General features: G+C 44.7%; 1 long non-coding RNA gene across 2 annotated transcripts in view; it reads right to left on the reverse strand.

Annotated features, from left to right (window-relative positions):
• Positions 1-23,760, reverse strand: part of LOC124719114 — a 392,960-nt gene that overhangs the window by 147,031 nt on the left and 222,169 nt on the right. For both annotated transcript variants that reach the window (XR_007005991.1, XR_007005990.1), the window contains exon 2: positions 13,249-13,354. This is a non-coding gene — a long non-coding RNA (uncharacterized LOC124719114). The remainder of the gene's footprint in view (positions 1-13,248; positions 13,355-23,760) is intronic.

A 23,760-nucleotide genomic window follows, 5' to 3' on the forward strand; every position in this document is an offset into this window, starting at 1 on the left:
CCTGAGCGGAGAATATCTCCGACCCAGCCGGTAATCGAACCCGGGCCCTTAGGATTGACATTCTGTCGCGCTGACCACTCAGATACCTGGGCAGACGGTGATTCATAATGTTCGAGTAAAGTACAGGGTGATTCAAAAAGAATATCACAACTTTAGGAATTTAAAACTCTGCAACGACAAAAGGCAGAGCTAAGCACTATCTGTCGGCGAATTAAGGGAGCTATAAAGTTTCATTTAGTTGTACATTTGTTCGCTTGAGGCGCTGTTGACTAGGCGTCAGCGTCAGTTGATGCTAAGATGGCGACCGCTCAACAGAAAGCTTTTTGTGTTATTGAGTACGGCAGAAGTGAATCGACGACAGTTGTTCAGCGTGCATTTCGCACGAAGTATGGTGCTAAACCTCCTGATAGGTGGTGTATTAAAAGTTGGTATAAACAGTTTACAGAGAATGGGTGTTTGTGCAAAGGGAAAAGTTCTGGACGGCCGAGAACGAGTGATGAAAATGTAGCACGCATCCAGCAAGCATTTGTTCGCAGCGCAGGAAAATCGACTCGCAGAGCTAGCAGAGAGCTGCAAATTCCACAATCAACTGTATCAAGAGTCCTACGAAAAAGGTTAGTTATGAAACCTTATCGTCTGAAATTGGTTCAAGCACTGTCTGCAGCTGATAAGATTAAAAGAATCGATTTCTGTGATTTTATCCTTGCTCAAATGGAAACAGATGAATCTTTCGTTTCAAAGATTGTGTTTAGTGATGAAGCAACCTTCCACACTAACGGGAAAGTCAACCGTCACAATGTCTGTATATGGGGCACTCAGTATGAACGTGACTCGCCTAAGGTGAACGTTTTCTGTGCCATTTCAGCCAATAAAGGTTTTGGTCCCTTTTTCTTCGAAGGTGCTACTGTAACTGGACTACAGTATCTGGAGATGTTAGAGAATTGCCCGCATCTCGTGGTCGTGCGGTAGCGTTCTCGCTTCCCACGCCCGGGTTCCCGGGTTCGATTCCCGGCGGGGTCAGGGATTTTCTCTGCCTCGTGATGGCTGGGTGTTGTGTGCTGTCCTTAGGTTAGTTAGGTTTAAGTAGTTCTAAGTTCTAGGGGACTGATGACCATAGATGTTAAGTCCCATAGTGCTCAGAGCCATTTGAACCATTTTGTTAGAGAATTGCCTGTTCCCTCAGCTCAAACTAGAAGCACAACAATTCATATTTCAGCAGGATGGCCACCACATTGGCAGTTATCTGTCCGTAACTACCTGAACGTCAACTACCCGAGGCGATGGATCGGCCGCCAGGCAGCCCGTGACAGAGCACTTCATCACTGGCCTCCAAGAAGCCCTGATCTTACCCCCTGCGATTTTTTCTTATGGGGGTATGTTAAGGATATGGTGTTTCGGCCACCTCTCCCAGCCACCATTGATGATTTGAAACGAGAAATAACAGCAGCTATCCAAACTGTTACGCCTGATATGCTACAGAGAGTGTGGAACGAGTTGGAGTATCGGGTTGATATTGGTTGGTTGGTTTGGGGAAGGAGAGCAGACAGCGTGGTCATCGGTCTCATCGGATTAGGGAAGGATGGGGAAGGAAGTCGGCCGTGCCCTTTTAGAGGAACCATCCCGGCATTTGCCTGAAGTGATTTAGGGAAATCACGGAAAACCTAAATCAGGATGGCCGGACGCGGGATTGAACCGTCGTCCTCCCGAATGCGAGGTTGATATTGCTCGTGTGTCTGGAGGGGGCCATATTGAACATCTCTGAACTTGTTTTTGAGTGAAAACAACCTTTTTAAATACTCTTTGTAATGATGTATAATAGAAGGTTATATTATGTTTCTTACATTAAATACACATTTTTAAAGTTGTGGTATTCTTTTTGAATCACCCTGTATATGCCCCAAAATCTTACTGCAAATTGAGGCCAGTGATATGGGTCTGAAATTCAATGGGTGACTCCTATTTCCCTTCTTGAATATACGCGTCGCAAGCAGTCTGACGGCCAACACACAAGACTCTGCCTCGTAACACACGCGCGTCACGATCGTGCCGCCTGCGGCATCGGCCGATGCGCTGCCCAGTGCCTGGACAGTGGTGGGTGAGTGGGTGGGTGGGATGACCTTACGCGCGCCGCTAACCCCGCAGGCCGTACGCTGTTTAGGGATGGCCGGAGGCGACCGAAGGACCGCAGAGGAGCTGACGCAAAGGTGCGAAGATCGATGCGCACTCTGCCGGCACACAGCTGCCTGCTCTGCTTAAAGAGGCCGGCGCTGTCGGTTCCTCTCTCACTGTACTGCTCTGAGGTGACAAGAGTCGTAGGATAGCGACATGCACACACACAGATGGCGCCAGCTTCGCATACACAAGGCATGAGGGGCGTTGCGTTGGCAGAGCTGTGATATGTACCGGGTGATCAAAAAGTCAGTATAAATTTGAAAACTCAATAAATCAGGGAATAATGTACATAGAAAGGTACAAATTGACACACATCCTTGGAAAGACATGGGGTTTTATTAGAACCGAAAAATACAAAAGTTCAAAAAAATGTCCGACAGATGGCGCTTCATCTGATCAGAATAGCAATAATTAGCATAACAAAATAAGACAAAGCAAAGAAGATGTTCTTTACAGGAAATGTTCAATATGTCCACCATCATTCCTCAACAATAGCTGTAGTCGAGGAATAATGTTAACAGCACTGTAAAGCATGTCCGGAGTTACGGTGAGGCATTGGCGTCGGATGTTGTCTTTCAGCCTCCCTAGAGATGTCGGTCGATCACGATACACTTGCGACTTCAGTTAACCCCAAAGCCAATAACAGCACGGACTGAGGTCTGGGGACCTGGGAGGCCAAGCATGACGAAAGTGGCGGCTGAGCACACGATCATCACCAAACGACGCGCGCAAGAGATCTGTCGGACATTTTGTGAACTTTGTTTTTTTTTCTGGTTCTAATAAAACCCCATGTCATTCCAAGCATGTGTGTCAATTTTTACCTCTCTAGCTACATTATTCCGTGGTTTATTAAGTTTTCACATTTATACTGACTTTTTGATCACCCGGTATATTGGAATAAATACAGTAGTTACTCACCCAGTGTTTCCGTAAAAGTAATTGATTGAATAGCAGATGCGAGACTGACGTTTACTATAACAACACCGTTGTTCAGAATGAGATTTTCACTCTGCAGCGGAGTGTGCGCTGATATGAAACTTCCTGCCAGATTAAATCTGTGTGCCGGACCGAGACTCGAATTCGAGACCTTTGCATTTCGCGGGCAAGTGTTCTACCAACTTTTTTTTATTTATTTCATTTTGTTCGTTTTATGTGATCGGGGCGGACGTCGTAAGACACCCTTTTAAGTTCGTTGTTGATCTATTAACTCAGTTTTTTTATCACAGAAGGTGGCTAACCCTCTGACCGAGCACGCTGAGCTACCGTGCCGGCTGACCACTCAGCTACCCAAGCACGACTTACGACGCGTCCTCACAGCTTTGCTTCTGCCAGTATCTCGCCTCCTACCTTCCAAACTTTACAGAAGCTCTCCTGCGAAGCCTGCAGAACTAGCACTCCTGAAAGAAAGGATATGGTGGAGAAATGGCTTAGCCACAGCCTGGGGGATGTTTCCAGAATGAGATTTTCACTATGCAGCGGAGTGTGCGCTGATATGAAACCTCCTGGCAGATTAAAACTGTGTGCCGGACCGAGACTCGAACTCAGCACCTTTGCCTTTCGCGGGAAAGTGCTCTACCAACTGAGCTACCTAAGCACGACTCACGACCCATCCTCACAGCTTTACTTCTGCCAGTACTTCGTCTCCTACCATCCAAACTTCCACCTGCGAACCTTGCAGAACTAGCACTCCGTTGTTGTTATTGTTGTTGTTGCTGTTGTGGTCACTACTCAAAAGACTCGTTTGATGCAGATCTCAAGGCTACATTATTCTCTGCAAGCCTCCTCATCCCTGAATAACTGATGCAACCCACATCCATTTCAACTTGGTGGTCTATTCATCTCTTGATCTCCTCTACAATTTTTACCTCCCACACATTCTTCCGTTACCAAACTAACAATTTCTTGACGCATCTGGATGTGTCCTGTCAAACTATCCCTCTTTTTAACCAAGTTGCGCCATAAATCTTCTTTTTCCCCCAACTGGAATCAGTAGCTCGTCATTAATTATTCGCTCTGCCAATCTAATCTTGAGCATTGTTCTGTAGTACCACATTCCAAAGGGCTGTATTCTTTGCCTAACTTTGCTTATCATCCATATTTCACTTCTGTACAAGGCAACAGTCGATACAAATACCTTCACAAAAGACTTCCTAACCTTTACATTTATATTAGATCTTACAAATTTCTCTTTTTTAGAAATGCATTTCTTGCTATTGGTAGTCTGAATTTCGCATCCTCTCTACTTAACCCTTCGTTAGTTGTTTTGGTTCCGAAATACCAGAACTCATGACCATTTTTAGTGTCTGGTTTCCTGATCTAACTGCCTCATCATCTCGTTAGTTAATTATACTATTGTCCTATACAAACTTTTCATTTCTGTTGATGTGCTTTTTTTAACACTTTCTCAACGCAGTATCCATTCTTTTAAACTACTGTTACTGTCCTCTGCTGCTTCTGATCTAATTACAATGTGATCGGGAAACATCTCAAAATGTACACACATAAAAAAAAAAAATTTCCTTCACCTCGGATCCGAGAGTTCCGGAACCCGTACACAAAATTGGAATAGAGATCAACGTAAATAACATTTCCGCCCATTGCTCATGAAAACCATACATTGCATGTTGTACCCCATACAGTAAGACATTCAGAGGTCGTGATCCAGATTGCTGTACACCCCGGTACCTCTAATACCCAGTAGCACGTCCTCTTGCATTGATGCATGCCTGCATTCGTCATGGCATACTAACCACTCCTCAACGGCGATTCGGCGTAGAGACCTGAGAGTGGTTGGTCGGTCACATCGTCCATAAACAGCCCTTCTCAATCTATCCCAGGCATGGTCGATAGGGTTCATGTCTGGAGAACATGCTGGCCTCTCTAGTCGAGCGGTATCCTGAAGGAAGTCATTCACAAGATACGCATGATGGGGACGCGAATTGTCGTCCATGAAGACGAATGTGTTCCGAATATGCTGCCGATATGGTTGCTCTATCGGTCGGAGGATGGCATTCATGTATCGTAAAGCCGTTATTGGAGCCTTCAATGACCACCAGCGGCGTACGTCGACCCCACATAATGCCACCCCAAAACAGTAAGGGAACCTCCACCTTGCTGCACTCGCTGGACGGTGTGTCTAAGGCGTTCAGCCTGACCGGGTTGCCTCCTTACACGTCTCCGACGATTGTCTGGTTGAAGGCATATGCGACACTCATCGGTGAAGAGAACGTGATGCCAACGATGAGCGGTCCATTCGGCATGTTGTTGGGTCTATCTGTTCCGCGCTGCATGGTGTCGTGGTGTCAAAGATGGATCTCGCCATGGACGTCGAGAGTGATGTTACGCATCATGCAGCCTATTGCGCACAGTTTGAGTCGTAACACGACGTCCTGTGGCTGCGTTATTCAACATGGTGGCGTTGCTGTTAGGGTTCCTCCGAGGCATAGTTCGTAGATAGTGGTTCAAATGGCTCTAGCACTATGGGACTTCTGAGGTCATCAGTCCCCTAGAACTTAGAACTACTTAAACCTAACTAACCGAAGGACATCACACACATCAACGCCCGAGGCAGGATTCGAACCTGTGACCGTACGGTCGCACGGTTCCAAACTGTAGCGCCTAGAACCGCTCGGCCACCCCGGTCGGCGTAGGTAGTGGTCATACACTGCAGTCGTAGCCCTCGGGCAGCCTGAGCGAGGCATATCATCGACAGTTCCTGTCTCTCTGTATCTCCTCCATGCCCGAACAACATCGCTTTGGTTCACTCCGAGATGCCTGGACACTTCCCCTGTTGAGAGTCCTTCCTGGCACAAAATAACAATGCTGACGCGATCGAACTGCTGTACTGACCGTCTAGGCGTGGTTGAATTACAGACAACACGAGCCGTGTACCTCCTTCCTGGTGGAATGACTGTCAGACCCCCTCCGTTTAATAGGCGCTGCTCATGCATGGTTGTTTACATCTTTGGGCAGGATTAGTGACATTTCTGAACAATCAGAGGGACTGTGTCTGTGATACAATATCCACAGTCAACTTCTATCTTCAGGAGTTCTGGGAACTGGAGTGATGTAACACGTTTTTTGTTGTGTGAATATTTGTGCTTCCTGAGATTTAATGGCGTCTCCAAATTTCTCCTTCAGTGACTGATCAGTGTACAGAAAGAATAACATAAAGGATAGGCTACAACCACAGTTTCCCTTTTACGTCCGAGACTTAAAAGTGCAGTCTGACTTCTGTACAAGTTGAAAATGAAGTTTCTGTGTTTGCACTTTTTGTTCCCACTATCTTCAGAATTTCAAAGAGTGTAATCTGGGAATCTTTTGCTGGAAGCTCCTCAAAATCAACAAATTTTGTTGACGTAGGTTTTCCTTTTTTCAACCTACCTTCTGAAAATAAGCTGTAAGGTCAATATGGTGTCCCGTGTCACTTCTGTCCTCCAGAACCCAAACTTATCTTTCCCGAGAGCTGTAAATTACCTTGAGGAAGTGTAAAATATTAACTGCATCCTCGCAGATGACCGCAGTGTCAGTCTCAGCAGTGGGTTGTGATGTTGACACCGATAGTGTGTGAGAGGGAGAGGGTGAAACCCATTACCAGCATACGGCGGCCTATTTCTCCCGGATAGCACTGAGGTTACCGCACGGCTTAACGCGCCCATCCAACGGACGGGTTCTAAGCTCTCACCACGTAAAGTGTGCCCCGATCAATTAACGCAGGGCACTGGGGCACAGTCCACGTGAGGTGGAGTTTCTGGAGCCGGAACCTTTTCCATCACACAACGTTCGCTTTGTGAGACACTAGCGCGTGGTTTCAGTGTAATGACCCGGGCTGTGAAACGACGCCGTAAAACTGGCCATATTGGGCTCTAACAGACCTGGCACCCTGCTCGCACGTGGAGCTATTGCCGTCGGTGGGACGGACACTCTCCGAAATTTACCGACACGCACTAGGAGAGCGTTTAACCAATCTACCGTCGATATTCCTGTTACGTCACAGAAACTTGTTGTGAATGCTTAAACCAGTGGTCTCTTACTTCTTCGATGTAAGAATCTGTTCTCTGAATGGTTGGTTCAAATGGCTCTGAGCACTATGCGACTTAACTTCAGTCGCCTAGAACTTAGAACTAATTAAACCTAACTAACCTAAGGACATCACACACATCCATGCCCGAGGCAGGATTCGAATCTGCGACCGTAGCGGTCAAGCAGTTCCAGACTGAAGCGCCTACAACTGCACGGCCACACTGGTCGGCTGTTCTCTGAACATAGGTTTTACGCTTATTTGCAGATTTCTTTAGCCTGTATCGCTCGTCATACTGTGGAAAGAAGACAGGTCTCTACGTGAGCAAGGGTTATTTACCTCTGTTAACGAATTCGTGCATGGACTCTCGGTAGAACGTTTAAGAAATGTTGAAATGTGTGTGAAATCTTATGGGACTTAACTGCTAAGATCATCAGTCTCTAAGCTTACACACTGCTTAACCTAAATTATCCTAAGGACAAACACACGCACCCATGCCCGAGGGAAGACTCGAACCTCCACCGGGACCAGCCGCAAAGTCCATGACCGCAGCGCCTTAGACCGCTCGGCAGAACGTTTAAGAATGTATATTTCTACATAAAGACAAGTCGTTTAACGTTGCAAGAATGTCGAAAATTTCGTGACTAATTTAGTTCAAATGTTTACACGATACTCTATTAATCGTTCGGACGGGTATAGGTTACATATATTTTTTTAACAAATATGGTTATAAATGTATTATACTATATAAATGGGAATCGTTGCTGCCGGCCGCTGTGGCCGAGCGGTTCTAAGCGCTTCAGTCCGGAACCGCGTTGCTGCTGCGGTCGCAGGTTCGAATCCTGCCTCGGGCATGGATGTGTGTGATGTCCTTAGGTTAGTTAGGTTTAAGTAGTTCTGAGTTCTAGGGGACTGATGACCTCAGATGTTAAGTCCCATATTGCTTAGAGCCATTTGAACCATTTCTTTGGAAACGTTGATAAAATCCTCGAAAAGTTCGTGAACAATTTATTTCAAATTTTTACACGATATTATAATAATCCATTAGGACGTGCATAGGCAACATCGCTTTTTAAAAAATAAATATGAAATATAAATGTGTTGTCTATATAAAAGGGAAACGTTCTTAGCAAAAGTCCCGAAAAGTTATTGAACGATTTATTTCATATGAACTTTTGCAAGGAAAAGTACAGGTATGCATCATATTACATTACAGGGAGCCGAGATTATCGAAAATCACGAAAAATTAATGAGCAATTTTTTTAAAATACACAGTGCTCTCATAAACGTTCAGACAGGCGTAAGCTACGTATACATTTTGTTTGTTTGTTTGTTTGTTCGTGTGTGTGTGTGTGTGTGTGTGTGTGTGTGTGTGTGTGTGTGTGTGTGCGCGCGCGCGCGCTAGAAGAGTGGTTTTGGTGGTTGATTTTTCTCGCACATGCTACGTACGATGTGAAATTTGACAGTTAATTGTTTACTATTCATACGTCCGATCGTTACTTTGACGTTGGCTTACCAATGATTTGAGCCTATTTCACTTCTGAAGATGAGACTTTAAACTGTCGAAACCTGCAAAGTGAACCAAATAAAAATTTTGTTGTGCAGCTGTGCAGCTGACGACAGACTTTTTACACTGCATCTATGAACTAAATCTTCCTTATCGATTTTTTTTTTGTATGGGAGTAAAAAATATCAACGGGAAATAGTTCGTTTCATTTAACCCATGAATTATAAATATTTGGTAGAACAGCTTAGAGTAGGTCTTGAAGGTCCCACCTATAAATAATGTTCTCGACTCTTTCAGAAAATTCAAACTGCTTTGACGTGAGAAACCAACGATATTCTTTTCAGTTTTCTCCAATGTTTGTCTGAAAAACACTTCCCGCCAGTGCTTCATGTAATTCTGGCAAGATATTGGGGAACTTCGAAAGTTTGCCTAATCGAATGTGATTAATGTTTTTCCTTGTTTCAACAAAATCCTGAGTTCACATGGTTCAAATGGCTCTGAGCACTATGGGACTTAACATCTATGGTCATCAGTCCCCTAGAACTTAGAATTACTTAAACCTAACTAACCTAAGGACATCACACACATCCATGCCCGAGGCAGGATTCGAACCTGTGACCGTAGCGGTCGCGCTTTCCCAGACTGAAGCGCCTAGAACCGCTCGGCCACACCGGCCGGCAAAATCCTCAGTTGTAATAGTATCAGGATCACCATTTTCCTAAGCCGAGGCGTATAAGTTATGAGGGGCGCTCACAGAAATTCTCTTGAGCTTTCCTGTAGACAATATTACTGTCTCTCTAGCGGTTTCACATACCAGTCCTACTTCTTTCATGATCATGGTCTAATTGCGACTATAGTTTAAAGGATCAAGTTCCACAGAACACTTAGATGTTCTCCTTAAACAGTTGTACCTACGATTCCATCGACGAGAGCATCTATGGAAACATAAGTTGTTACCCGTCTAACCCCAACTGTTTCTTGCCCTTTTCTCTTCTCATTGTATCGATCTCCATCGCTCACAGACAATCCACTGACCACTTACGAGCCTGGTTGACCTATCTGCGTGGCGGTGGAATGAAGCACCGAAGCGCCGCCACCCGATAGTTTTTCTTTTGTTTTTCTTTTTTTTTTTGGTCATCAGTCTACTGACTGGTTTGATGCGGCCCGCCACGAATTCCTTTCCTGTGCTAACCTCTTCATCTCAGAGTAGCACTTGCAACCTACGTCCTCAATTATTTACTTGACGTATTCCAATCTCTGTCTTCCTCTACAGTTTTTGCCCTCTACAGCCATATCTAAACGGAAGTTATTGTCCGGTGAAGTTATCGAAAGTGGGAAATCAAATCGTTCACTGTTCGACCGCATGGATATGCAATACGCCACCAATGGGCAGATTGATGGAGCTTTTTGTCTGAGGACCAGCACCTGGCAAACGGTGAAGCTGGTCTGGTGTTGGCATCCGGCTGTCGTGAGCATCTATGGAAAATGGTTGAAGGACGATGAAACCACAAGGTGTTGGTCGTCCGAGTCTCATCACCGAACGTGGAGGCTCACCCGCTCTGCAGAGAAGGATAGGAAGCCATCAGTGGGACGCCTGATGACAGAGTGCTTGTGGAGGCACAAGTGTTTCGGAGCACAGCGTTCAGCGCACACTGTCGAAAGTGAGTCTCCACCTCAGACAAACCTTACATGTTCCCATTTTGTACCCACGATGTTGTCAGTTACGAGGGCGGTGGGCACGGGGACACCGAAGCTGGTCTGTGGATCAGTGAAAACCTGTCGCCTGGTCGAATGAATCACGTTCGTTGCCACACCAGGTTCGATGGTCGTGTCTCGATACACCGTCATCCAAATGAACGGCTACCGGATAGCTGTACTGCCCCACAGATGAAGGACGGTGGTGCCAGGGCTGAGGGACATCCAACTGGCCTTCAAATGGTTCAAATGGCTCTGAGCACTATGAGACTTAACTTCTAAGGTCACCAGTCCCCTAGAACATAGAACTACTTAAACCTAACTAACCTAAGGACATCACACACATCCATGCGCGGAGCAGGATTCGAACCTGCGACCGCAGCGGTCACGCGGTTCCAGACTGTAGCGCCCAGAACCGCACGCCACTGCGGCCAGGCCCACATCCTCATCTCATATATATATATATATATATATATATATATATATATATATATATATATATATATATATACACGATGTATCTTATTCGTAAATTTAATTGTGTGTCATGTCTTGTCAAAATTGAACTTATTCTAAAGCATCTGTTTGGAGGCCTTCAGCCACGAAGCGAATTTAATTCTTTCAAAAGTGTATTTGTGAACTAAATGATAGTAAATTACAATTGTGAAATGAATCCGACCGCAACTCCCTTGGCCCTTTCCACAATCCTAATTACGTGTTAGCAGCGCGCGTTTTAGGGGCGTTTCAGGTGCAAAAATGGTTCAAATGGTTCTGAGCACTGTGGGACTTAACATCTGATGTCATCAGTCGCCTAGAACTTAGAACTACTTAAACCTAACTAATGTAAGGACATCACACACATCCATGCCCGAGACAGGATTCGAACCAGCGACGGTAGCGGTCGCGCGGTTCCAGACTGTAGCGCCGAAAAACGCACGGCCACCACGGCCGGCGGGCGTTTCAAGGCACCATCATAATGCGGGCTACGCGAATATTATTGTGGAGCATCTGTATCCCTTCATAATTGCAGCAGAGATCAAAACAGAAATGGGTGAAGTTCGCGTCGACTCTGCGCCACCAATGAAGACCATTTACTTTTGGATTAATGAATTTGAAATTGGTCGAAAAAGCACCGAAGATGAAGCACGCTACGGCCGCCCAGTTCACCACAGATCCATGATACGGTAATGCTAGACCGCCGAATAAAATTCTTGAGTCTGCTGAGACTGTAGGCATGTCAACTGAGCGAGTGCACAGTATCCTGGACAGAGAATTGGCTACGGAGAAGCTACGTGTGACTTGGATGCCGCGATTGCTCACTGTCGACCAAAGCCCATCCGGCACAACATTTAAACACAATGTCTGCCGATGTTTAATCGAAGTCCTCAAGACGGTTTCGGGCCGATTTCTGACTGTTGATGAAATCTGGGTCCACTATTACACACCAGAATCAAAATGACAAACAAAACAGTGGAAAAAGGCTGGTGAAGGTGCATCAAAGAAGGCAAAGACCATTTTGTCAGCTGGTAAGGTGGTGGCTGTGGTATCGATAGCTACGACGCCACAACGTAGGTCCGACTCTGCTAGGTTGGCACTACGACAGACACCGACGACAGCGCCCTCTAGCCGTAGCGGGAGAGCTGTACGAGCTTCGCTCCAGATTCTGCCTATTTCATCAAGAGCAGACGCTGGGACCCTTCGTTTCAGCTTCGCTTTACTTACGACGGGTCTAAGGCTTCACACCTCAGTGCAAATTTATGTATTCAGCTAATATTGTGATATAGTAAAACCATTTATAAGAGCAGTGCCGAGAGATTTTCAACTTTTCCTGCTCCTCATCACTTCCTGCATTCGGCCAACCTTTCAGTTTCAAGAGCAGACCCACGCGCCGCCTTCCAGGTGGGATACAAAAGTGGACCCTGTTTTTTAGGGGTTTGCAAGGAATAATTATCATAGATTACGTGGATAAAGGCAGATCTATAACTGGCTCGCATTATGCTTCATGGCTGGAATGTTTGAAATTTGCGTTTGCTGAAAAAAAGACCAACGTTGGCACACAAAAAAGTGCTATTTTACCAGGGTAATGCACCATCCCACACATCAGTGATGATAACGATGAAGGTGCATGAACTGGGAATTGAACCGGTTCCTCAGTCACCCAGTTCACCATATTTACTCCCCAAGTGACTTCTTCCTGTTCCCTAATTTGAACCTCTGGCTTGCTGCGAAGACATTCTCATCACATAAGGAAGTAATGGTTGCAGTCCACGAGTATTTTGTAGAGATTGGCAGAAACAATTTTTCCGATGGGATGAAAAAACTGGAGGATTGCTGGACCAAGTGTATATCATTGAAAACAGGAAATGTCGAAAAGCAAGGTGACTTGTTCACAAATCAAATTTTTTTTTTATCACACTTATCATGGCACCATCGTAATATACGAAATTGTGTGACTTGTGCGTCAACATCTGTGCCTTGTACCACCGAAAACCTACCAAGTACAGCCGGACAGGCGGAATCACTGGTTTATTGCTTTCCAGCTTTGTATTAACGCTCTGTTACGCTGTGTTTAGGGATTATTAGTGTATATGCGTTTACACACTTCGAAAATTCATTGCAGTTTCTCCATTAACGAGTTGCCGATTGGGTGTTGAATGTAAATCAGTAGCAGAAGGGACTCAACAGTAAAATCCGTGACTGAAATCGGAAGTGGCTGGTGTAAGCTTGGACAATTGTTAATCTCGCTTTCGTCTCATTTGTGTCTCACGGCAATAAAGAAGTTAAGAATTTAGAACAAATAATCAATTAAACACGTGTTATTGTCCAATAGGATGGATGCATTGCAGAACGTTACCTGGCATCAGCGGATGACTGTACTCTGGTGTTCGAAAATCCGGCAGGTCTAGGGGTGAGGGCGAATATCAGGGAACTGGTAGCCTGTAGAACTGCTCTGCGAGTCTCTGAAAAAGAATTTTACCATCAGTACAGAAGTAAAGGAAAATGGTTAATCAAGAAGAAAGTCTTAAGAAAATAACAAAAATCAAGAAACTGAAAAAAAAAACGACGGAAGGGGAGGAGGAGATTAGTGTTTAACGTGCCGTCGACATCGAGGTCATTGGAGACGGAGCACAAGCTCGGGTTAGGGAAGGATGAAAATAGAAAGTGGTCGTGCCCTTTCGAAGGAACCATCCTGGCACTTGCCTTATGCCATTTAGGCAAATCAAGGAAAACCTAAATCAGGATGGCCGGACGCAGGCTTTGAGCACTATGGGACTTAACATCTGTGGTCATCAGTCCCCTAGAACTTAGAACTACTTAAACCTAACTAACATAAGGACATCACACACATCCATGCCCGGGGCAGGATTCGAACCTGCGACCGTAGCGGTCGCTCGGTTCCGAACTGAAGCGCCTAGAACCACTCGGCCACAACGGCCGGCAAATATCTTACCTTTTTTTCTCTGGGACTATTAGTTTGCGCGTTCAGGCGATATAAAATCGCAGATGCTAATCGTATGAAATTAATGTTTACTGTTAAATGAAGTGGGTTAAGAACAAGTATTAAATGTTTGTACCACGTCTAAGTGCAGTAGTGCCGTACTTATGGATAAACTGAGGACGTAACAGAGTGAAGGGTGGATTTGTGGTTTAGAAGCGTGAGGGAAGGTAAGTCGCAGGTTTCTGTTCATATACTTCCCTCCACAAACTGAAGATTGGGGAGGTGAATTCCCACTCTGTCCGCCACATTACGTTATACCGTCCTTGCGCAAGGTATTTTAGCAACCTCACTGCGATCCTCTTCATTTTGAGAAAAGGGATATCGTCTGTGTTGAGGAAGTCCTCTGTTGTTATTGCATGCCGGTCGGAGTGGCCGTGCGGTTCTAGGCGCTACAGTCTGGATCCGAGCGACCGCTACCGTCGCAGGTTCGAATCCTGCCTCGGACATGGATATGTGTGATGTCCTTAGGTTAGTTAGGTTAAATTAGTTCTAAGTTCTAGGCGACTGATAACCTCAGAAGTTAAGTCGCATAGTGGTCAGAGCCATTTGAACCATTTTTGTTATTGCATGCAGTGCAGTCCTCTTGATTACTCGCCACCATATTTGTAATTGTAGTCCATATTGCCCTCGCGTTTGTAAAGTTTACGTTGCTCACTGTCGATAAGATTACATGTGGAGCACAACGGTGAGTCGGTGAGGTGTACTGTCTATAACTTGGAATTCTTTGCAATTTTCCGACTGACCGCGATATACCACAGAGCACTCACCTACGTTGGTAGATGTCGGCTATGAATGTTGCTCCATATCGCTTGCCAGTTTTTGCTCTTAAACACTGAAGAGCCAGAACATCATGATCACCTATGTAACAGCCGGCACGTCCATCTTTGGCACGGATCAGCGGAGAAGCGTCGTGGCAGGCGTGTAAGTACTGAGGCCTCGGTAGGTAGATGGGGTGAGTTGTCACCACATCTGCACACACAAGTCACCTAGTTCCTGTAAAATCCGGGGAGTGCGGCGATGATCTCTGTCGTCACATTCAACCTCATGCCAGATGTGTTCGGTCGAGTTGAGATATGGCGTGTTGGGGGGGAGGGGGGAGGAGGGGGGAGGGGGGGGCAGCACATCAATTGGAACTAATCACTGTGTTAAACAACTCCATCCAACTCCTGACCTTCTGACATGGCACAATGTTTTCCCGGTACCGTTGGGAAACATGATCGTCATGAAGGGGTGCACGTGGTCTGCAACCAGTGTTCGATACTCATTAACCGTCATGGCAGCTTTCCATTCGACCCGTGGATGCCTACGTAAATATCCCCCAGACAATAATGGAGTCGCCGCCAGCTTATCTCCATCCCGCAGTACAGTCTCCAAGGAGCTGTTCCCCTGGAAGACGACGCATTCGCGCCCTCCCGTCGGTACAATGAAGGTATCGGGATTCATCAGACCGTGAAAAGCTCTGCGATTGCGCTAACGTCAGGAGCCCGTGGTGACATGCCCATTTCAGTCGTAATTGCCGATGTCGTGGTGTTAACATTGCCACATACATGGGTCGTCCGTTGTGGAAGCCCTTCGTTAGGAGTGTTCGGTGCACTGTGTGTTCAGAAACACTTGTACTCTGACCAGCATTGAAGTCTGATGTTAGTTCCGCCTCAGTTCACCGCCTGTCCTGTTTTACCAGTCTGCCCAGCCTACGAAGTCCGACATACACTACTGACCATTAAAATTGCTACACCACGAAGATGACGTGCTACAACGCGAAATTTAACCGACAGGAAGAAGATGCGGTGATATGCAAATGATTAGCTTTTCAGAGCATTCATACAAGGTTGGCGCCGGTGGCGATACCTACAACGTGCTCACATGAGGAAAGTTTCCAACCGATTTGTCATACACAAACAGCAGTTGACCGGCGATGCCTGGTGAAACGTTGTTGTGATGCCTCGTGTAAGGAGGAGAAATTCGTACCATCACGTTTCCGACTTTGCTGAAGGTTGGACTGTTGCCAATCGCGATTGCGGTTTATCGTATCGCGACATTGCTGCTCGCGTTGGTCGAGATCCAATGACTGTTAGCAGAATACGGAATCGGTGGGTTCAGGAGGGTAATGTGGAACGCCGTGCTGGATCTCAACGGCCTCGTATCACTAGCAGTCGAGAAGACAGGCGTCTTATCTGCATGGCTGTAACGGATCGTGCAGCCACTTCTCGATCCATGAGTCAACAGATGGGGACGTTTGCAAGACAACAACCATCTGCACGAACAGTTCGACGACGTTTGCAGCAGCGTGGACTATCAGTTCGGAGACCATTGCTGCGGTTCTTGACGCTGCATCACAGAGAGGAGCGCCTGCGATGGTGTAAACGACGAACCTGGGTGCACGAATTGCAAAACGTCATTTTTTTTTATGAATTTAGGTTCTGTTTACAGCATCATGATGGTCGCATTCGTGTTTGGCGACATCGTGGTGAGCGCACATTGGAAGCGTGTATTCGTCATTGCCATACTGGCGTATCACCCGGCGTGACGGTGTGGGGTGCCATTGGTTACACGTCTCGGTCACCTCTTGTTCGCATTGACGGCACTTTGAACAGTGGACGTTACATTTCCGATGTGTTACGACCCGTGGCTCTGCCCTTCATTCGATCTCTGCGAAACCCTACATTTAAGCAGGGTAATGTACGACCGCATGTTACAGGTCCTGTACGGGCCTTTCTGGATACAGAAAATTTTCGACTGCTGCCCTGGCCAGCACATTCTCCAGATCTCTCACCAATTGAAAACGTCTGGTCAATGGTGGCGGAGCAACTGGCTTGTCACAATACGCCAGTCGCTACTCTTGACGAACTGTGGTATCGTGTCGAAGCTGCATGGGCAGCTGTACCTGTACACGTCATCCAAGCTCTGTTTGACTGAATGACCAGGAGTATCAAGGCCGTTATTACGGCCAGAGGTGGTTGTTCCGGGTACTGATTTCTCAGGATTTATGCACCCAAACTGCGTGAAAATGTAATGACATGTCAGTTCTAGTATAACATATTTGTCAAATGAATATCCGTTTATCATCTGCATTTAATCTTGGTGTAGCAATTTTAATGGCCAATAGTGTATGTAATGAGGCGTCGCAGCTCAACCCCAAGACGTCTGGATGCGGTTTCATCTTGGTTTTGTCATGTGTTGAAGACACTCATCAAAGCACTGCTCGAATACCCGACAACTCGTTCGAGTTTCAGACCATCACATTCTGCCGTCCGTCGAACTCAGATAGATGCGCGCCTTCCCTATTCTACACACTGTTAGCAAGCTAAGTGATACTTCATGCACGGTGCGTGTGTCTGACTAGCAGTCATTCCTCGCCAAAGTCGCTGCTATCGTCTGGACGTGTTTATATCAATAGTAAATGTGTGTGAATTTCTAAGGGATCAAACTACTGAGGTCATCGATCCCTAGATTTACACACTAATTAAACTAACGAAAACTAACTTATTCTAAGAACAAGTCAGTTGATAAGTATACCTCCTTAAAGGAAGTCCCTCTAACTAAGTGACTCACTTTCAGAGAGCGTAGTGTTTCCAAGTAGAGAAGGGATTAGCATATTTCATCAAATTATAAGAGGTATTAGAGGTAAAGTTAGTGAACTGCTTGTAGATGTTGACTCTGAAATTATTGGTATATCGGAACACCACTTAAGTAATTTGGAAGTTCAGAGTCTTCCTTTACCAGGGTGCAGATCAACTGGCTCTTTTTCAAGGACTTCCTTGCGGGGTGGGGGAGTGGCTATGTACGAAATGAACAGTATTCCATTTGAGTCCATAGACGTACCACGGCACTACACTTAACAGATATTTGAAAGCTGTGCAGGGGCAGTTGTATTTAGTTAAACTAAACTTCTAATTGTTGTTGTTTATAGGTTCCCTAACTCTGACTTCAGAACATTTCTGCCCAAGTTGGAGAGGATTATTGATTCATTTTGTAGGAAATGGTGACTTCAATATAAATTTTTTATATAATGGTGCAATAAAAAGGATGTTGGTAGACGTAAATTCATATGATCTGATGCAGACTGTGTGTTTTCCAACTAGGGTGCAGGGGAACAGTAGCACAGCCATAGATAATATTTTTATTCATTCTTCATTACTAGATGGGCATTCAGTTAGTAAAAGGGTGAATGGCCTTTCAGACCATGATTCACAAATTTTAACATTAAAATGCTTTAGTACTTAAACAAATGTCACATATGATTACAAACTATGTAGGAAAGTTAATCCTACAGCAATAGAGAGTTTTTTAAACCTTGTCAACGAAGAGTGGCAGGATGTTTATAGTGCACATTTCTCATGCTCTTTGAGAGTTGCTTTCTATTAGAACGTTCTAAATAGGGTACAAGCAGTAATAGGCAGCCTGGGTGGCGGACTATTGGGATAAGGATATCATATAGAACAAAGTGAGAATTATATCAAAATGTTAGATGTAGTCACAATGAAACTACAGTAGCCCATTACAAACAGTTCTGTAAGATGCTTAAAAAGTGTTATCAGGATGACAAAGAGTATGAGGTATGCCATAGGATAGGTATTTAACAGGATAAAATTAGAACCATATGGTCAGATGTGAAGGTAGTGTCTGGTCAGCAGCACAAGGCCGACGATGTAAAGTCTGTTCTTAGTAAAAATATTTCAGGTTAGTGATAAATCAGATATATGTACAGTATTTAACAATCATTTTCTGAGCAGTGCTGGTAAATTAAATAAAAATTTAGTTTCTGCAGGGAATCATATAATTTTCTTGGCAAACGCCTTTCCGAAATTGCTGTCTGAAATACTCCTCTGCGATACAGACAAGGCGTAGATTGAGCCAATAATTAAATCATTGAAGACTAAGGACTCTCATGGCTATGATGGAGTGCCTAGCAGAAGTACTGCTGCACATGTTAGCCCTGTATTTAGCCATATTTGTAATTTTTCCTTTAAGAATGGTCAGTTTCCTGAACGATTAAAGTACTCTGTATTATAAAATGGAAGAAAAGGGAAATGTAGACAATTTCAGACCTATTTCTATGCCATCAGTGTTTGCTAAAGTTATTGAAAAGGCTGTGTACGTAAGGATAATTGATCATTTTATATCACACGATTTGCTATCAAATGTACAGTTCGGCTTTAGAAGTCGTTCAACAACTGAAAATGCTATATTGTTCAGATAGTAAAATGTCGTGGAAAGCCCTCATTCAGGATCTTGTTCAAAGACTTAATGCTGCCATTTTTACTATTCCAACAGTATCTGAAGTTAGTGATCGTTCGACACGAAAATTAGTCCACTTTGCTTATTTTCATTCGCTTATGTCGTATGATATTATATTTTGGGGTATCTCTTCCCGTTCTAAAAGCATATTTTTGGCTCAGAAACGGACGGTTCGGGCAATAAGTTATGTAAGATCCCAAATCTCTTGCAGACCCTCTGTTCACGAGTCTTGGTATTTTGACATTGGACTCTCAATATATATATTCCTTAGTGTCATTTCTTGTTAACCGTATGAGCGTATTCCCGAGAATAAGCAACTTTCGCTCAGTTAATACCCGACAGAAATCAAACCTGCATTTGTAGCGGACTTCCTTAACTCCTCTGCATAAAGGTGTGCAGTACACTGCTGCACCCATCTTCAATAAGCTACCACTCCAGATCAAAAATCTTAGCAGTAATCCACGCGCTTTCAAATCGAAACTGAAGAGTTTCCTCATGGGCCACTAATTCTATTTTGTCGAGGAGTTCCTTGAAAAATTAAGCTGATTCCTATGTTATATTGTTGAGTGCGGTTATACAAACCTGTGGCTTGTCTTTTTTGGGTTCCTAAACTTTGTATTTTATCTGTTATTACTTTTATATTATAATTTCATGTACTGACACGTTCGACGACCTTGGAGATTTGCTCCTCAATTTGGTTCTACGGAACTTGACGTCTAAATGAAAATAAAATAATAACGCCCATGCCCGAGGGAGGACTCGAACCTCCGGCAGCAGTGAACGGGCAGTCCGTGACATGGCGCCTCTAACCGGGCGGCCACTCCGCGTTGCTTATCGGTAGTAGGTCGCTGTCAGTGGTCATATTTTGCTGGCTGACTAATGTATTTCTCTTCTATAATGTACCCAGGTTTCTGCTCCGTTAATGTATAGTATATTTCCTTTACGTTTGTCGGTTTGTTACTGGGTGTTGTCACTTGCATACGATAGTATTCAATGAGAAAACGCTTTAAATGATAGAGTCCTTTCGTTGTATGCTCGAAGTTGATAGCTGGAATGAGGCAGAAGGTTTTGTTTCATTTAGTACATGGGCGTTAGAGTAGTAAGGATATTTCTCCACTGCTTAAGCGTGTTGCTGATGTTCAAGCTGTAATGTTATGTACGCCTTACTGCTTTTTTTTCACTAATTTGTGCCTGATTTTATTCTGAGAAGCTCCACGAATGTGATCCTGCAACGATATTAGCTGTGATTCTTTGAGTATGGACTCTAAAAAAAAAGACAATTAATTCATTAAAAAAAGAGGACTGTTAATCTGTATCTTGTAGAAAGAGGACGTGTTGCTAGGCCGTCGCTCAGAACGTATTGTTACATTTAATGAAAATTAATATTTTACTGCTAAAACCGACTAAACTGGGTGTAAGAGTTGTCAAACATTTATGTACACAAATTTTGTGGAAGTGAAGAATAGGAATATCTTGTTTCTGGAAAAGGAGGTGAACTTCATTGTTGTCGCCGTCTATCAATCGACAGAATTGTAAGTGTACAAAGATCACTAAAATAGAGGAAAAGAAATGTATTCTCTACAGTTTTCATTCAATAAGCAAGAACATCTCATAAATTGTTAATTACAGTAACTGAATTATGTTCTTGTACGATAGTATGTTGCTAAACCCCACTTTTGATGTAGCAGGACGTATAGTTTGAAGGAAGTTAGTGTGCCAAGCAATCTCCTTTTCTCGAGAAAACCAGACTGCTGTTTGGTGTTATTTACTTACAACAGTGGTCCCTTAGGTATGAAAAGCTACGAAAACTTGGGCTCAAAGTTATCCGCAATACGGCCAAGTAACTAACGGAGTCGTATTTTAAACCTTAAACAACAATAACTTCCTCCAAATTGTAATACGTCACCATCTGATGCAGAAACGGATCATTCAAGGAGGCAGCAACCAAAATTCAGGTAGCAGCTACGACTTAAAGTAAAAATCACAATCAAAAATCAATCTCACTCTCTTTCTCTCTCTCCAAACACATACACTACTGGCTATTAAAACTGCTGCACCACGAAGATGACGTGCTACAGACGCGAAATTTAACTGGCAGGAAGAAGATACTGTGATATGCAAATGATTATCTTTTCAGAGCATTCATACAAGGTTGGCGCCAGTGGCGACACCTACAACGTGCTGACATCAGGAAAATTTCCAAGCGATTTCTCATACACAAACAGCAGCTGACCGGCGTTGCCTCGTGAAACGTTCTTGTGATGCCTCGTGTAAGGAGGAGAAATGCGTACCATCACATTTCAGACTTTGATAAAGGTCGGATTGTAGCCTATAGCGATTGCGGTTTATCGTATCACTACATTGCTGCACGCGTTGGTCGAGATCCAATGACCGTTAGCAGAATATGAAATCGGTGGGTTCAGGAGGGTAATACGGAACGCCGTGCTGGATCCCAACGGCCTCGTACCACTAGCAGTCATCGTTTCCACATGGCTGTAAAGGTTCGTGCAACCACGTTTCGATCCTTGAGTTAACAGATGCGGACGTTTGCAAGACAACAACCATCTGGACGAACAGTTCGAAGACGTTTGCAGCAGCATGGACTATCAGCTCGGAGACCATGGCTGCGGTTACTCTTGACGCTGCATCACAGACAGGAGCGCCTGCGATGGGGTACTCAACGACGAACATGGGTGCACGAATGGCAAAACGTCATTTTTTCGGATGAATCCAGGTTATGTTTACAGCATCATGGTGGTGGCATCCTTGTTTGGCGACATCGCGGTGAACGCACATTCGAAGCGTGTATTCGTCATCGCCGTACTGGCGTATCACCCGGCGTGATGGTATGGGTGCCATTGGTTACACGTCTCGGTCACCTCTTGTTCGCATTGACGGCACTTTGAACAGTGGACGTTAAATTTAAGATTTTACGACCCGTGGCTCTACCCTTCATTCGATCCCTGCGCAGGCCTACATTTCAACAGTATAATGCACGACCGCATGTTGCAGGTCCTGTACGGGCCTTTCTGGATACAGAAAATGTTCGACTACTGCCCTGGCTAGCACATTCTCCAGATCTCTCACCAAGTGAAAACGTCTGGTCAATGGTGGCCGAGCAACTGGCTCATCACAATATGCCAGTAACTACTCTTGATGAACTGTGGTATCGTGTTGAAGCTGCACGGGCAGCTGTACCTGTACACGCCATCCAAGCTCTGTTTGACTCAATGCCCAAGCGTATCAAGGCCATTATTACGGCCTGAGGTAGTTGTTCTGGGTACTGATTTCTCAGGATCTATGCAGCCAAATTTGCGTGAAAATGTAATGTCATGTCAGTTCTAGTATGATATATTTGTCCAGTGAATACCCGTTTATCATCTGCATTTCTTCTTGGTGTAGCGATTTTAATGGCCAGTAGTGTATATAATTATTTATACTATTAAGATAGTCATTTTATAAAGCCAGTTCTATGTTGTATACATCGGTGTGGTTGAGAACATGTTTTTTATTTATAGGCGTGAGAGTGTTACATGTAAAGCAGGTTAAACTGGAGCCAGTAGCCTCACATGACCCACTCTGCTTTCCTTTGTCGTGTAACTTTCACGCAGTTTGCAGGGCCCCTTCATAGTGTTGGGTATTGGAGAAGTGTGGAACCATAAACATGGATATGAGGCGGACACCAACGGGCTCTGTACCACGACGGAGAGAGAGGACAGTTCTGAACTCTTCTCCTTTTTATTTTTTTAAAATCCTTTCGCTGCGCGCCTCGGCTATGGATCCGGTAGCCCTCATTAGTGCTGTGAGATTACTTCCTGCCAGAGGTTCGCAGGCCGACAGAGGGGTTTAAAGCACGCCCGGTCGCGGCAGAGCACATCAAAGGGGTGGCTCGGAGGTGCGTCTAAGCCGCACCAGCGCCATATTGCGCCCCGAAAGCCCTGTTAGACTGCGTATTTGCGGCTGGTCCCATTCAACTGCCTCGACGCACGGCTCAATTTCTCTCTGACCTGCTACATTCTCTTTCCCCGACAGCACCAACTCTTTGCAACATATCGGCTTAGCACCTTGAACTCAGTTTCGGTAGAATTACCATTCAAACCTGCGTCCGGCCATCCTGATTTAGGTTCTTCGTGATTTCCCATCGTCGCTCCAGAGAAATGCCCGGACGGTAACTTTGAAAGGGCACGGCCGATTTCCTCCTCCATTCTTGACATAATCAGATGACCTCGATGTCGACGGGTCGTTAAACCCATCTTCCTTCCTTTACACACATCACTACACAAGTAATGCTAGCCGTTATTTTATCACGAATTTGACACTCATAATTTTACTAAAGGTTAATTTATGTAATCGGACTTTTCTTCTAAAAAAAAAATAATAATACCACAAACACTGTACATGAGAATGTAAATTGCCAATCGTTTCTGTTAGGTCATACAGATCTCTAATTTCGTGTTGTATGCAGCAAGGTGAAATTACGGTCAACAGTCCCATTCGGAAAAACTTCTTATTTAGTGAAGAAACTGAAATAATTAAATGTAAAATTTCAATTTCTAATCAATTGCCTGAATGAATTATTTTACAAGAAAGCTACTGAACTAACTGGCATGTGTAATATTATATACAGGA

This window comes from Schistocerca piceifrons, chromosome 10 (genome assembly GCF_021461385.2).
Source record: "Schistocerca piceifrons isolate TAMUIC-IGC-003096 chromosome 10, iqSchPice1.1, whole genome shotgun sequence".
NCBI classification, from domain to species: Eukaryota; Metazoa; Arthropoda; class Insecta; order Orthoptera; family Acrididae; genus Schistocerca; species Schistocerca piceifrons.